Genomic DNA, 16,494 nt, shown 5'->3' with positions numbered 1-16,494 from the left:
AATAAATTATGCACCCACTCATGAATTAATAAAAATATTTCCATCTCTATGGGGATATTACAGAATGTGATGTTTAGGAATCTGGTTTATGAAAACTGCTCAACAGGCTGCAAGTGTAATCTGTGAAAAAACAGGACAGAAAATGGTAGCTAAACTATTGAAGCTGAGGTTAATGTTTATGGAGATGAATAGTAGAGTAGCATGCAAAATCTGAAGGTAATGCTACTCGATGCTAGAAGTCTAAACCTCAAAATGCACTGTCTTGAGGCACTCCTAAAAATTAAGAACATTGATATCTGTGCAGTAACTGAGACCTGGTTCAAGGCTTCAGAGAGAGAGCACCCTGCAATAATACCAAGCTATAACTTACACACTTTTTGGCCACCAAACCAAGACTGAACTGAAACACTAAGGGAGGTCCATATCACCATCACCATTCACACCTCCCTCCAAGTTGTTCCAACACAATGCATCTGAAATTCTCCAGGTGGGTGCAACTAACACTAGGTAAGACTGCAATCAAAATTGTAGCTTACAGATCCCCCCCCCACCCAAGATTCTCTCACTACTACATCTACTGGAACATGAAAATATTAAGCTACAAACAAAAGACCTATGGGACTGGGTGATTTTCCTGCCATTAACTGGGAAAAACTACTTGGGTAACAACTTTTTTTTTCAACAGTTCTTGGAATTCATAAATTCCAACACCCTGGATCAACTAATCCATTGTCCCACCACGGGGCTCCAATATCCTAGACCTGGTCATTACCAACATGGGAGATAGATGCTCCACACCCATGGTCACCCCCTCATTGGTCAGGTCTGACCATAAGCAAATCACTCTTGACATCCAAATCCCACCCCATCCCCCCAGTAAGGAAACCTCCGTAAAAAACTTCTCGAAAGCCAACTTCATGCTACTCAAGTCAGAAGTGACAAACTTCATGGCACCCATGTAGACAGGATCTGAAAGTTTGATTGCTGAATCCTACACTAAGGCACTGTACGAGCACATCCACTCGTGCATGAATCGTGCCATCCCAAATAGAACCAAGATGCTGTACTCCAAAAAAGGAAGCCAATCTGGTGGTCCCCTGCCATAAACAAACTATACAACAGAAGGAAGTAACTGTTGCAGAAAAGAGGAAAATTTCCAGGATGCAAAAAACTCCCTTACCAACCTCAGTAAGAAGCTGAGATCCCTCATAAAATCCTCAAAAGCTAGTTACGAAAATAAAATTGCCAAAGATTCCAAAGATAACCACAAGGCATTCTATAGTTATGTCAAGAATCTAAATGGCAATGCTCAGATCTGCTCTGAGCTACAACAGAATGGCATTAAATATACTGATCCCAAGGATATTGCCAATCCTGGCAGATCGATTTAGTGCCAACTTCATCCTCTCACCCCCTAAAGGGTCCATCTCAATACCAAAAGATTGCCAAATTCTGGTAATCACGGCCACACAGGTAGAAACCGCACTCTCCAACGCTAGGAATACAGCATCCATGGGACCAGATGACATCCCGGGCTGTGTACTATATGAACTACAAAATGAACTTGCACCTCACCTAAGTGTCATGTTTAATCATAGCCTCACCTCAGGCTTCGTGCCCACTGAGTGGCGCACAGTTACAGTTATCCCACTCCACAAGGGGGGGATCCACCTTGGACCCCGGGAACTACTGTCCCATCAGTCTGGCGAGCCTGATCTGCAAGGGCATGGAATGCATTATCATGGAACTTATAAACAAAGATACTGTGCTATGTGCTTGAATCCACTGAGGCAACTGAGTAGTCCAAAATTTATTTTATTAACCAACAATACTATAAAATAACAAAACGTTAAGCGCTTTCATCTATTTCACTAGACTTCATCAGAACATCACCATAACAGTCAAGCTGGGTTTTAAACACACTTCTGACCAATACATTCCTTTGATTAATTTTCCAATTAGTTACATTCCATGATTTAAGGTGCACAGTATCAAATCCTTCCACATTACTTTATGTAACCATTACATTTGTATTTGTTACACATCTATTGTTAAAAAACATTTTAAAATATTTTGTTTTAAAAATAATCCATATAATAAAATCATTTTATTCTGTCATCCCCAGTAATAATCAGTTTCATTACAAATGTAATGGTTACATAAAGTAATATGGAAGGATTTGGTACTGTGCACTTTAAATCGTGGAATGTAACCAATTGGAAAATTAATCAAAGGAATTTATTGGTCAGAAATGTGTTTAAAACCCAGCTTGACTGTTATAGTGATGTTCTGATGAAGTCTATTGACATAGAAGAAAGCGCTTAACGTTTTGTTATTTTATAGTATTGTTGGTTAATAAAATAAATTTTGGACTACTCAGTCGCCTCAGTGGATTCAAGCACATAGCACAGCGACATTATTTTCAGTGGATTTTATAGTGTGGACTTTCGCTGTTTTCTTCAGTGTATTAGTTGATTGGGCAAGTGCTATGGATTCACTAGATGAATTGCCTTCCATCTTCTCCCTGGGGAGGAGAGATGAGATACACAAAATACAATCGGAGATGGTGATTATTAAAGGGGAGCTTACACGGCTTATTGAACTAATAAGCCAGCCGGCAGGATGTAACCAAGGTGTGGGACCGGTGACGTCATCGCGTACGCTAAGGGAAGTAGGTCTGAGGATTCCGTATTCAACAGACAAGGCAATGGTGGCATTCTTGAAATCGGAGCCTCTTATGGATCCTTTGAAGGAGAAAATGAAGGGGTTGGCAGCATAAGGGAAAGGCTGCGAGTGGACAAAAATGGATCAGAGGTCGATTTTAATATATCGGGAGCAAAACCGAAAAGGGTAGTACCCAAGAAAACATATTCCATGATTAATTCATTATTTCTGTCGTAATTATTTACTTTATTGAGATAGAAAGACAGCTTGAGTGTGCGCACATATCTGGCTGTATGAAATATGATGTCGCATCTCGGTGCACCACATAGGCTCTTATTGTATTTAACGTACATAAACTAAGCTTTCTGATTAGAAGGGGAGATAATGATGTGTTTATTGAAGATGCTTGAACTGTGCTTTAGCTATGCAAATAAATAAATAAATAATATTATCACGAGTGATACCTTGAAAGATAAGAAAAATCTTCACTACTTTCCCGCTCTGTCCAAGAGACAGCAGCTTAAAATATTCATGCAGGCAATGTCTAAATGTTATGTTTTTCATTGTGTGAACTTCATGATTGCATATGGCACCCTTTAAATAATATGTAATTGCAATATCACTAGGAAAGGAAATAAATCCCAAAATGAGCACATCTTAAAATTCTCCAACTACAAGGAGAAAAGGGATATGTATAAGGAAGATGATTGAGTTGTACTCAATCCGGACAACACCAAGAAAGGAGGGGGGGTGTCCATATTCATAAAGGACACCCACACCTCAAGGTTGGTGCGATGCATCGGAGACCATCCAGGTGCAATTAACCATAGGCAAGACTGCTCTGCAATTTGTAGCATGTTACAGGCCACCCTCTCAAACTCAGGAACCTCACATGGCCTTCCTGAAAACATTGGAGGGGATAAATGTATCTCCAAACACCATCATACTAGGTGACTTCAACTACCCTAATATAGACTGGGAACACTACTCAAGCCCGAACACTAACCCAAAGATTCCTGGAGTTCATAAACTCAAATGCCATGGAACAACTAGTCACCATCCCCACAAGAGGTGAAAACATACTTGATCTCATCATTATGAACATGGGATCAAAATGTTCAACAAGTATACCTCACTGGTGAGATCAGATCATAAACTAATCTCGCTGGAGGTCCTCATCCCGCCCCACCTGAAACAAAAGACCACAGTGAAAAAACACTTCTAAAAGCTAGTGTGGTCTCCTTTAAGGCCCCTGAGCCAGTGGTAAACATTACTCAAACCGCTGAATCACTTACAAATGCCTTCTACCAGCACCTACAGGACTGCATGGATCAGGCAATCCCAAACAAAACTAAGACTCTCTGTACCAAAGGCAAGCGTCCAGTCTGGTGGACCCCAGCCATAAACAAGCTCTACAACAAAAGGAGGAAGCTACTACAAGATAGAGCAAAATCCTTGAAAGGTAAGACACCTTTGATCATTATAAGTAAAAACTAAGAGCTCTCATAAAATCATCCAAGGCAAATTTTGAGAGAAAAATCGCCAAGGACTCTAAAGACAATCATAAGGCCTTCTTTAGCTATGTTAGAAACCTAGGAGGAAACTCCCAGATATGCTCAGAATTAGTTCAAAATGATGTGAAAATTACTGAACCTACACACATTGCTAACATACTGGCTGACAGGTTCAGTGCAAACTTCTCCCCTCCCCAAAAGGAGATATCTATTCCAGAGGATTGTAGCCCCTGAGAACTGCCCTCACTAAGGTAAAAACACAGCATCCATGGGACGGATGGTGTCGCTGTGTGCTTCATGAACTCAACGAGGAATTAAACCCACAGTTAGGACAGCTGTTTAATCTTAGCCTCACCTCAGGATAAGGAGTGGCGCACGGCGACTGTGGTCCCACTTCATAAGGGCGGTGCCTCCACAGACCCTGGAAATTACATTAGCTTGACAAGCCTTATCTGCAAAGCCATGGAGAGGATCATAATGGAACTCATAAATAAAGACATAGGGAACTTGCAGACTTTGGATCCAACCCAGTTTGGCTTTGTCAAAGGCAGATCCTGCCTCTTAAACTTGGTTGACTTTTGAGACAGTCACCAAGGCCATTGATGAGGAAAGGCAGTCCATACAGCCTACCTCGACCTGGCAAAGGCCTTGACACAATACCCCACTCAGGTATCATCGAAAAACTCATCAGCTTGAATGTAAACCCATACATCACAAGATGGGTTGCAAACTGGCTAGCGACAGAACCCACAGGGTCAGAGTTGCTGGAGCCATGTCAGACTCAAAGCCTGTCACAAGTGGTGTCCCACAGGGCTCAGTCCTGGGTCCACTCTTGTTCGGCATCTACTTTTCTGAAGTACAAGCAAACACAGGAGGGTTATGGCTGACAAAGTTTGCAGATGACTGCAAACATAGTCGAAAACACATCTGACACAGATATCCTCCAGAAGGGCCTCACAGAAATGGATAACTGGTGCCAGAGCCATGGCCTGAAGTTAAGCGCCAAAAATGCATAGTCATACCCTTGGGAAAAACAAGGTTACCTAGCTACCATATAGGTGACAATCCACTGAGCACAGAAAAGTCATCAGGGATCTGGGGACCCAAGTTGACAGTAGTCTTCGTTTGACACTCATGTTGCTAAAGTAGTTAGGAAAACCTTCTATAAAGCCCACCTGATCATGAAGGATTCACATCTAGATCAAGGGAGGTCATCGTCCCCTGTACTCATCACTCATTAGACCTATGATTGAGTACAATGCCCCGTTGGAATGTATCTGACCAGACACCTGATGCAGCTTGAAAGGCCCCAAAAGTTCCTCACCAAAAGGATAAAGGGTCTCAAAATATGTCTTATGCTGCCCGACTGAAAGAACTCCAGCTTTATTCAGTCTCATACCGCTTGCTCAGAGGTGACCTGTGCCTGACATATAAGGCCATGTCAAACCCAGATTTGATGAATATGCTTCACCTCAAAAATCTAGATCCCTCAGAACCACAAGGCGGGAGACTTAAACCTTGACACGGTTATAAATAGAGCGTGCTGGAGGGACAGATTCATCACCCAGAGACTCCCTATGCTGTGGAACAAAATCCCGGTACATGTGAGGCAGAGCACCTCGCTGGCCTTGTTCAAGAGGAATCTTGACCAATGGATGGGAGATCGCAGATATACCCCAGGGATTACTTCAGTGTCACTGCTTGACAGAGGCACAGAAAAATGATAGGCATAGTTTTTATTCAAACTAAAGGGGTGGCGAAAGCCACATAACTATGGGCTAGGCTTATAAATGCCCTTGGGCAGATAGCCTAGTATGAACCTATGAACCTATGAACCTATGAACTGGATGGTTGTAGTTAGTTAAGAGCTTAAACCCTTATATGCTATTACAGTAATTTATTTTACTCTACTAGAATGTCATATTGAATCTTTTATATGCAGTAACGCACTAGGTGCTGTTTGTTTTATTAGGATGTGTCATGAAATATGCCCTGCATATAACACAGATAAAACTGCACAATAAAAAATATTACCACAAGCGATGCCTTGAACATTAAGAAAAATCTTCACTACTTTTCCCGCCCCGTCCATGAGACAGCAGCATTAAATACACACGCAAGCAACCCCTAAATGTTTAATTTCTCATTGCGAGCACTTCGTGCTTGCGTATAACGTCCCTTAAATAAAACTTAATTGCAGCATTACAAGTCAAGGAAGTAAATTCCCAAAACGAGCACTTCTTAAAGTGCTAGTACACCTGAATTATGAAGCTAACAAATAAAAGACATAAGATAAGTTGTGATACATATATAATTACAGTATTAAGCACATAAAACATGATTAGATTTAGCAGACACTAAACAAAATTTTCTAATAGCTACTTTATGTACTAACAGAAATAGCAACTTACACATAGTTATTGTTAGAAAAAAGTTAAATATTATTAGATATGCAGTAAGACACTATTGTATAAGTAGATATAGAGATTAATATTAAGAATTTCCAATACTAGAATATTACATATATACAACAGGAATCATAAATAATTACATAGGTTCATATGTTGGTGCTGGAATATCAACCCTAGGGCTAATATAAGCCTAATCATAATAATTTCCTGGCTATTTCTTTCCACATTATTTGCTTACCTGGACTCTTGTTTGGTAAGGTGGCCGGTTTGATCCCCAGGGTGCTTTTCTCTCTCCCATCCAATCATTAAGGTTCTTTTTCGGAGTCTGGCCACTCTCTGGGTCAGGAACCTATCTATCCAGTGCGTTTTACTTGAGTATTTTTGAACCTTAAGATGTGTAAAGACCATTACATGTATATGTAAGTATATATAAATGTATATATATATATATATATATATATATATATATATATATATATATATATATATATATATTGTCATATAAGTTGACACAAATTTTGTAAAGAGTTCTGGAATATGACTTGAATAACTACTTTCTCAAAAGTTAAGTGATAATAAATCTAATTATTTCATTAAAAGTGAGGAAGAAAATGGGAAATACTCATATAACCACAGAATAGATAATATTCTTATAGCACAGATATTACATGATACAGACTCTAGAAGTGAAAAATTACCTTAAACAAATTATGAGTCTAATGAAACTACATTCTAAAAAGAACATAAATAATATGAGCATTTTAACCATAATAGTCTTAGCAGTGTGAATTAAAGCAACTGTGTCATGTTGGATTGATATGTGAAATGTTGTACTAAGATGAAACAAATTTTGTTAAATGTAATTGAAAAATTGTTTTTGGAACCCTAATTATAAGAAACTCCATAAGTAAAATTAAACTAGTATAAGCATGTTATTGATGTATAAATATTAATACTTACACACAAAATTGCATATAATTATCTATTAGCTGATCATATTAACTCTTTGATATATGTAAACAGTGACATACTAAGTTATGAGGTTAAGAGACAATAGTCTAAACACTATTCACAGATTTAGAAGGTTTGGTGGGTACTTATGTTACTCATGCAAAGATGTACATTACCTCATAGAGATAGGAAAAGGTGTAACCAATTAGAATTAGTTAATTTAGAAGTTTCATTGTTTTCTTATACTGTTTTGGTGTCTACAGAAGATAAGCAGAACTTCCATATAAAGAATAGTGTAAATTATACATATAGTGTAAGCCAAGAGTTAAAACTATGTATATTTACTGTCATACAAATCAAACATAAACCAACACATGAAATATCTGTCTATAAATATTAATGGACTGAATAATAATATCAAAAGGAGGAGTCTATATAAATACATAAATCTACACAATCCACAAATAGTATTTCTTCAGGAAACGCATCTACTAGATAAAGATATAAACAATCTCAATATTAATAACTACACAGTATTAGTAAGTTCTCAATATAAACAAAAGAAGAGGTGAGTAGCCATACTAATGCATAATACAACTATTTCTCCCAAAATAATTAAAACTTTTGAAGACACATCTGGTATGTTTTGCTTAGTGAATATAGAGTTGAATAGGAAAATATACACTTTAGTTAACCTATATTGGATACCAGGACTTGGTGTAGAAACAGTAAAACATCATTTTGAAGAAATATTACATTTAACTAAAGGTAGTCTAATAATGGCAGGAGACTTCAACTGTGTAACAGATGACAAAGATACAGATTCAAAAAGTAAGAGAAGAAAGTTACCTATATCAAAGACACTTATAAAATTTATAGATGCAATCTCCATAAAAGATATAAATGAATTTGTTGATCCAGACTCATTAATTTATACTTTTTACTCTCATAGATATAAGACTAGTTCAAGAATTGATAGGATATACATATCCAATGATTTAGCAACAAAAATAAGTAATGTCAAAATAATAAATCAGATCATAATGCTCTAGTTTTTGAAATGGACCTTATGCATATAAATAAGAATCCCATTACAAGAATACCTTCATATGTTACAAAATTAACAGACTTTAAAGAATTTTTTGAAGGTGAAATAAAAACTTTCCTTGAACTAAATTCCACGGAGAACATCTCAGAAATATACATCTGGGACTCCTTAAAAGCATATATATATGGAAAAGTACTATCCTGGTATATAAATAAAAGAAAAATATGGAATAAAGACATGCTAGAATTACAAAAGAAAGCTGATAAATTAAAATTAGAAATTCAAGAAGGAAATAAAGATTTAATTCAAGAATTACTACAAATTAACAACAAATATGCAGACATTTTACATCACAAGACAATGATTAACCTAGAAAAGATAAAATTAAATTCTTATTCATCAAATCCAGCACATCAGAGACAACTAGCTAATAGAACAAAAAAAATAATAAAATTGAGGCAAATAAAATAATTATATATCCCTAATACAAGGAAAAAAGCCACAGACCTAAATGGTATATTAGAAGCATTTAGATTACAATATAACAATGATAACGTCTCAAACATTCAGGAAAAATCTGACAAAGATATAAAAAATTATCTTAAAAACAAAATTCTTACTAGATTAACACAGGAACAAATTGATACTATAAGTAAACCAATTACTATGACAGAATTAAGATAACTGATTAAAAAACTTAAACTAAATACAGCACCTGGCCCAGATAACATAATACCAGAAATGTATAAAGTAATACCTATATCTTTACTCTTAAAAGTATACTTCATAGTTAATCAAGATATAATTATACCACCTTCATGGAAATACTCATTGATATCACCAATAATTAAATCAGACAAAGATGAGAAACAGTGTTCGTCGTATAGACCAATATCCTTATTAAATATCGATTATAAAATGTTCATGGCAATATATGCTGACAGGACTAAACACTTTCTTCTCATGCTAATTCATGATGACCAGACAGGATTTATTAAAGGAAGAAATACATATGATAATCTTAAAAGAATTCTGTCATTGATAGGTTATAGTAAACATGCAAACTTAGATTTAACATAATATCCTTAGATATTAATAAAGCATTTGATTCTATTAACTGGAATTTCCTTACACTAGTCCTAAAAGAATATAATTTTCCTACATCCTTTATTGCCCTTATCCAGTCACTATATAAAGATTCCATAGCATATGTTAAATTAGGTTCATATAGATCTGGTCCCATACAAATCAAAAAAGGAACCAAACAAGGCTGTCCCTTATCACCACTGTTATTTGCATTACTTATAGAACCATTTGCAAATCAGATCAGATCAAATAGTAATATTAAAGCCATCTGCATCAACAAAACTTTATATCTTAAGCTACAGCTATTTGCAGATGATATACTTCTTACCCTAGCAGACACCAATGCATCTTTACAAGCTTTGTTTAAGGAAATAAATAATTTTCAAACTATCTCAGGTTTATAGTTCAATGAAAACAAAACAAAAATTATGTCATGTAATACGAAAAAGAAACATATAAACAAAAAATATTCCAAATACATAGCAGAAGATAATAAAATAGTATATTTAGGCATAGATCTACTTGAAGACTTAACTGACTCACTTATATATAATTATAATAAAACACTAGACAAAATAGAACAAGCGATATCTAACTGGAACAAAAATATGTTTACAATGGGAGATAGATTATATCTCATTGAATCAATTATTTTTCCTAAAGTATTATATCTAATACAAAGTTTTTCACTGCCACCACCCAAGTATATCACTCAGAGATATAATAAACTAATATTAAATTTTTTATGGTTCCCAAACAAACCCCGAATTGCCTTAAATAAACACTTACCAAATTGGGAAGATGGAGGAATCAATTTACCTGATATTGAGATATATATTATGTCCTCTGTTGTTAAAAATATAACCCTATGGTTAAATGATCACTACAAACCTATATGGAAACAATTACATAAACAGGTCTATATTGAACTTAATCATAACAACATATCAGATCATTTAACTGTAATACCATTTCCTTTAGTTTGGATGTTAAAAGATTATCTAGAAGGTAAAAATAAAAATAATAAAATACCATCCAAATATATGAATATCACACTAACAACATTTAAAACATACATAAGCAAAGTACCAAATATTAATTCATGGTTCTTTCTGACCTTCCCTATAGCTTTCACACCCACTATCCTTGATACATTCCAAATTCAGAAAATCAATATCCTCAAGATAAGGTCAATAAGCTACTGGCATCAGCTGGTAGAACAAGACAAAATAGTAACTAAAGATCAGATAATCAGAAAATACAATATAAATAATGACTTGTGGCTACTTCTGCAAAATCTAAGGCAATACCTTATAAATAGAATTGGACAAATGCAAGATACAGTTAGACATACTTTCCCAAAGTTTATTGAATATATTATTATAATTAATAATCAGCCTTATCAAAGTGCTGGATATCTATCTAAAATTTACAAAATAATTAAAACAACAAAAATATACCAAGCAGACACCTACTGGAATTATTATACACAGATAAACAATCACCCTCCTAACGAAAAGGAAAAAAAGATTATTTTAAAATCTTCTAAGAAGTCATCATTATCAATAAACTTGCAGTTATTCACTTGGAAATTTTTGAATAGAAGTTTTTATACACCACATAAAGTATCTAAGATGTATGCTAGTGAAGATCTATGTTGGAGATAGACTAAAACAAGAGCTGACTGGCAACACATTTTTCATGAATGTAACTGTCTTACTTTGTATTGGAATAATATTAATTATTTTTTTCAGACTGTTTTTAATGATAATTATCAGTTATCAAAATCTATGATTTTATTCAACTCTCCTGCATTGTGTGCCAAAAAAAGATTTTAAAATCTTATGGACTTTAATGGCAGCAACTCACAAAATCATCACCATTCACTGGAAAAGTGAGACTCCTCCTACATTTAATGAATTTAAAAATTTAGCTAGAACAGTTGGACAAATGGAAATATCTACATTGAAGAACAGAACCACCAGACCTACATCCTTATACAACTCTTGGATGAAAATACTAGAAATAATTGAGAAAATGGACAAAGATATATGAACTTATATATCATTCTTCATGTTACACTTTAAACTTATTTATAGCTTTCTTCTTAACAGACACCAATGTATATAGTTATATAATCTTTTTAAAGTTTATAGGTTTTACAATTGTATATATATATCATTTTCTTTTTTGATTTAATGTAATATTTGACAAAAAAAAAAAAAGAAACATAATGAGGTACATTATAGTCAGGATGATTTTAGTATATCCAACTACAGAACATTAGAAGTTAAGAAGGAACAGTTCTCTTTTTTCTCCAAAGGGATGAAATTTGTTCCCAATGAGAGATTTGATGGAACAGATTATGTTTTAGAATTCAAATTATACATACGGAAATTAAACTTAGCCATACAATTTGGTGGAAGCAATAATGATACGAAAGAAAAAGCTTTCAAAAAAAGAAGCACATATGTTCCCCTATGAACCCTTCTTTAGGAACTTTTGAAAAAGTAGTTTTGGAAGACATGTACAAAGGTTGGAATAAATGTAAAAATAAAAATATGAGACACAATTTGAACAAAAATGAGTTACAAGCATTGAAAGAAATACAGGGGAAGAATAATATTCGGATAATGAAACCGGATAAAGGGGGAGGTGTCGTGCTTTACGATACATTTGAGTATATAAATAAAATGAACAGTATACTATTGAATTCTGGGAATTATGAGGTGTCATCATTAAATGAAGTTAATATTGGACAACATAAGATAGATTTGTATTTAAAAGAGTTTTTACTTGATGGAAGAATTGATATGGACATGTGCAATTTTTTAAAAGTCAAATATCCAATATTGGAGACTATAGTTGGAATTCCTAAGGTACACAAAAATATAAAGGATCCCCCCTTTCGGCCTATAATATCTGGGAATAAATCTAAAACTTTCCCCTTTGGTAAAGTCATAGACACATGGTTAAAACCCATATACAAAAGGGTATCCCACATTGTTATTGATTCCTGGGATTTTTTTAGGGAGACTTACTTCAGATTTATGTGGGATGAATGCAATTTTTGTGACCATAGATGTGGTAGATTTATTTTCTTGTATCCCCAAGGATGATGGAATGAAACGGTTCGCTCAGACTATAGAAAAATATATGGCTGCACCCTGGGAGAAGGTGTTATTGATCATGGAATTTATGGACATGGTATTAAATTACAACTACATTCTCTTTGAAGGAGTGTATTACAGACAATGTAAGGGGGTAGCAATGGGGGCAGCTTGTGCCCCCATTTTTTGCCAATTTAGTACTACTAGATTGGGAAACAGAGTATATTTTCAACAGTAGGTGGTACCCACACGTAGGGTGTTATGTAAGATTCCTGGACGATATATATTTTTTATGGACTGGAACCACTCAAGAATTGAACACATTTGAACTCCAGTAGTGAGTATTTGAAATTCACCTATCAGTTCGATAAAAAAGGTATTTCATATTTAGATATGTATATATATGTAGAAAATGGTAGGTTCAAGTCCAAAATTTTCAGGAAGGACACTTTCAGTAATTCATATTTAGAATATTCTAGTTGCCACCCGTATAGTCAGAAACGGAGTATAATAAAGGGTCAGTATATTAGAGCAGCTAGAATGACCTCCGAATACGATGATATGGTACAGGAATTAGACAATATTGGTAATATGTTTAGGAAAAGAGGATACCCCATTGGGATGATAGAAGGGATTAAAAAATATGTGAAAGAAGGATGGGGGAAAAATATAAACCTTTATTAGGTATTGGGTTGGATAGGATAGGTGAAAATGAAAGTACTGGAATAGAAAAGGAAACAGGAAACAAAAGTAATACAAACACGTATCAGAGAGTATGTATTTTTAAATATGGGGAACATGCCACTGAAATGCAAAAAATAATTGAAAGGAACTGGAATATAATGAAAACTGATAAGGCAATATACAAGGTCATAGGAGAACATCCGGTGTTTGTATACAAAACTGGAAAAAACTTGAAAAGTAAATTTGAAAATAAAGGTATTAATAGAATTAGTAGAGAAAAGGATGGAGGTACCCGGAAGTGTGGACAGTGCAACCAATGTAGTGCTATAATGGAAAATGCAACCCTTACCTTGGAAGATACAAACAAAACAGTTATAAGATCTAGGAATGGTAATTGTAAGACACAAAATGTGATTTACCTAGCTAAGTGTACAAAATGCCCATGTTACTACGTGGGCAAAACAGAAAGATGTTTAAGAAATAGGATATACGATAATTTTTATTGCATAAAAAAGAAAGAAATGAAAAATGCATTATATAGACACTTAGCTGTAAGTGAAATGAGTGGCACTTTCAAATTTGCAATACTGGAGCAAATAAAGGCTAATCCCAGGGGTGGGAATAATAGTAACAAAATAGGGGAAAAAGAAATTAAATGGCAGATTTTGCTTAATGCTTCAGTATACCCGGGAATAAATGATAATATTTCCATTAAGCCTGTTTTAGAAAGCAAAACTGATTATTACTGGGGGTAACAGAATAAAATGATTTTATTATATGGATTATTTTTAAAACAAAATATTTTAAAATGTTTTTTAACAATAGATGTATAACAAATACAAATGTAATGGTTACATAAATTAATGTGGAAGGATTTGGTACTGTGCACTTTAAATCATGGAATGTAAATAATTGGAAAATTAATCAAAGGAATTTATTGGTCAGAAGTGTGTTGAAAACCCAGCTTGACTGTTATGGTGATGTTCTGATGAAGTCTATTGAAACAGATGAAAGCGCTTAACGTTTTGTTATTTTATAGTATTGTTGGTTAATAAAATAAATTTTGGACTACTCAGTTGCCTCAGTGGATTCAAGCACATAGCACAGTGACATTATTTTCAGTGGATTTTATAGTGTGGACTTTCGCTGTTTTCTTCAGTGTATTAAACAAAGATACTGGCAACCTTCAAACACTGGACCCCACCCAGTTTTAGTTCATGAAGGGCCGATCTGTTCTCCTGAACCTGATTGACTTCTTCGAATTAGTCTCCAGAGCTGTGGACGAGGGTAAGGCGATCCACATAGCCTATCTGGACCTCGCCATGGCCTTTGATACCATCCCTCACTCTGGAATCATAAATAAACTTACTAAGCTGGGCATAAATCCCTATGTCACTCGATGGGTTGCCAACTGGCTTACTGACAGAACCCAGGCTGTAAAAGTAGCCGACTCCAAATTCAAATCCAGCTCCAGACAAGTGACAAGTGGAATACCTCAGGGTTCAGTCCTGGGACCGCTCTTGTTTGGCATCTACTTCTCTGAAGTACAGGCCAACACTAAGGAACTCTGGCTAACAAAGTTTGCAGATGACTGCAAACTGGGAGCCATTATTGAATCCCCAAATGATGTGGATATTCTACAAAAGGGCTTTACAGAAAGATATACTTGGTGCCAGAGCCATGGGCTCAAGCTTAATGCCAAGAAATGTATAGTTATCCCCTTTGGGAAAAAACATGTACCTATGAATTACCACATAGGTGGCAGTACACTAAATGCCAAAAGTGTGATGAGAGACTTAGGGACACAGGTGGACAGTGGTCTCACCTTTGATAACCACATCGCCACAACATTCAGGAAATCCTTCTATGTGGCACACCTCATCACTAAGGGCTTTTCATCCAGAAAAAAGGAGGTCATTGTCTCACTGTACTCATCCCTCATTAGACCCATTATAGAATATAATGCCCTGTTTGCTATGTACCTCACAAGACATCTGCAACAGCTGGACAGGCCACAGAAATACCTCACTAAAAGAATCACAGGCCTAAAGCAGATGCCATATGCTGATCATGTAAAAAAACTCCAGCTATACTCTGTCACATATCGTCTACTCAGAGGCGATCTCTGCTTAACATACAAGGCTATGTCAAACCCTGAGCTGTTGGACATGCTCCACTTAAAGAAATCCCAATGCCTCAGAGCCACACGCTCCAGGGATCTAAACCTTGTCATCACAACGAACAAAACATGCTGGAGGGATAGGTTCCTGACCCAGAGACTCCCCATACTCTGGAATAGACTGCCCATACATGTCAAGCAGAGTGCCTCCTTGGCCCTCTTCAAAAGGAACCTTGATGATTAGATGGGAGATAGAAAATTCACCCCGTGGATCATGTCAGTCGCCCTGCTAGACAGGGGTCCAGGGAAGTAAATATTGTGGGAAGAAATGTCCAGGGAATTGTTATGGCTAGGCTTGTATAGTCCCTAGGGCTGATAGCCTAGTACTAACCTATGAACCTATAAACCTAAATGCATCTGGTACCCTTGATATGCATCTAGGCCAGTCCAGCTTCTACACTCTGAAGGAGGATATTTGGAAGGGACTAAACAATTAAAAGACTTCCTATGGGAATGAAAAACATCTAAGATCATATGGAAATATTTATTTATTTATTTATTTGACATTTGTTCACTGGAAAGTCCAACTGCACATGAGCCCATTTTCAGAGGAGGCCCGGGGAGAAAAGCTCCAGAGACAATAGCGAAATTATATAGATACAATGATTACAAAAAACTTGTTACATAACCAAATAAGGTACTTAAGATTAACAATAATGGATGGAGTACACTTTTATAAATGCATTAGTTAATACAGTCTTACAATAGAATGCTCCAGAAGATCATATTGGGCAGGGATGAGACAGGAAAAGAAAATTACCGAAGAGAGAAAAAGAGAGATAGGAGGAAGGTATCAAAGGGGAAAGTGTGGTTATATATAGGGAAGAAGGAACAGGAGAAATAAGGT

The 16,494-nt window shown here is 35.6% G+C and overlaps 1 protein-coding gene across 2 annotated transcripts in view; it reads left to right on the top strand.

Annotated features, from left to right (window-relative positions):
• Window positions 1-16,494, top strand: part of EYA2 (EYA transcriptional coactivator and phosphatase 2) — a 970,866-nt gene that overhangs the window by 371,871 nt on the left and 582,501 nt on the right. The window lies entirely within an intron of this gene.

Source organism: Protopterus annectens, chromosome 12.part0 (assembly GCF_019279795.1).
Source record: "Protopterus annectens isolate FY-2018-M chromosome 12.part0, PAN1.0, whole genome shotgun sequence".
NCBI classification, from domain to species: Eukaryota; Metazoa; Chordata; order Ceratodontiformes; family Protopteridae; genus Protopterus; species Protopterus annectens.
The sequence above is the reverse complement of the archived record's forward strand: the minus strand, read 5'-3'. Positions and strand labels throughout refer to the sequence as shown.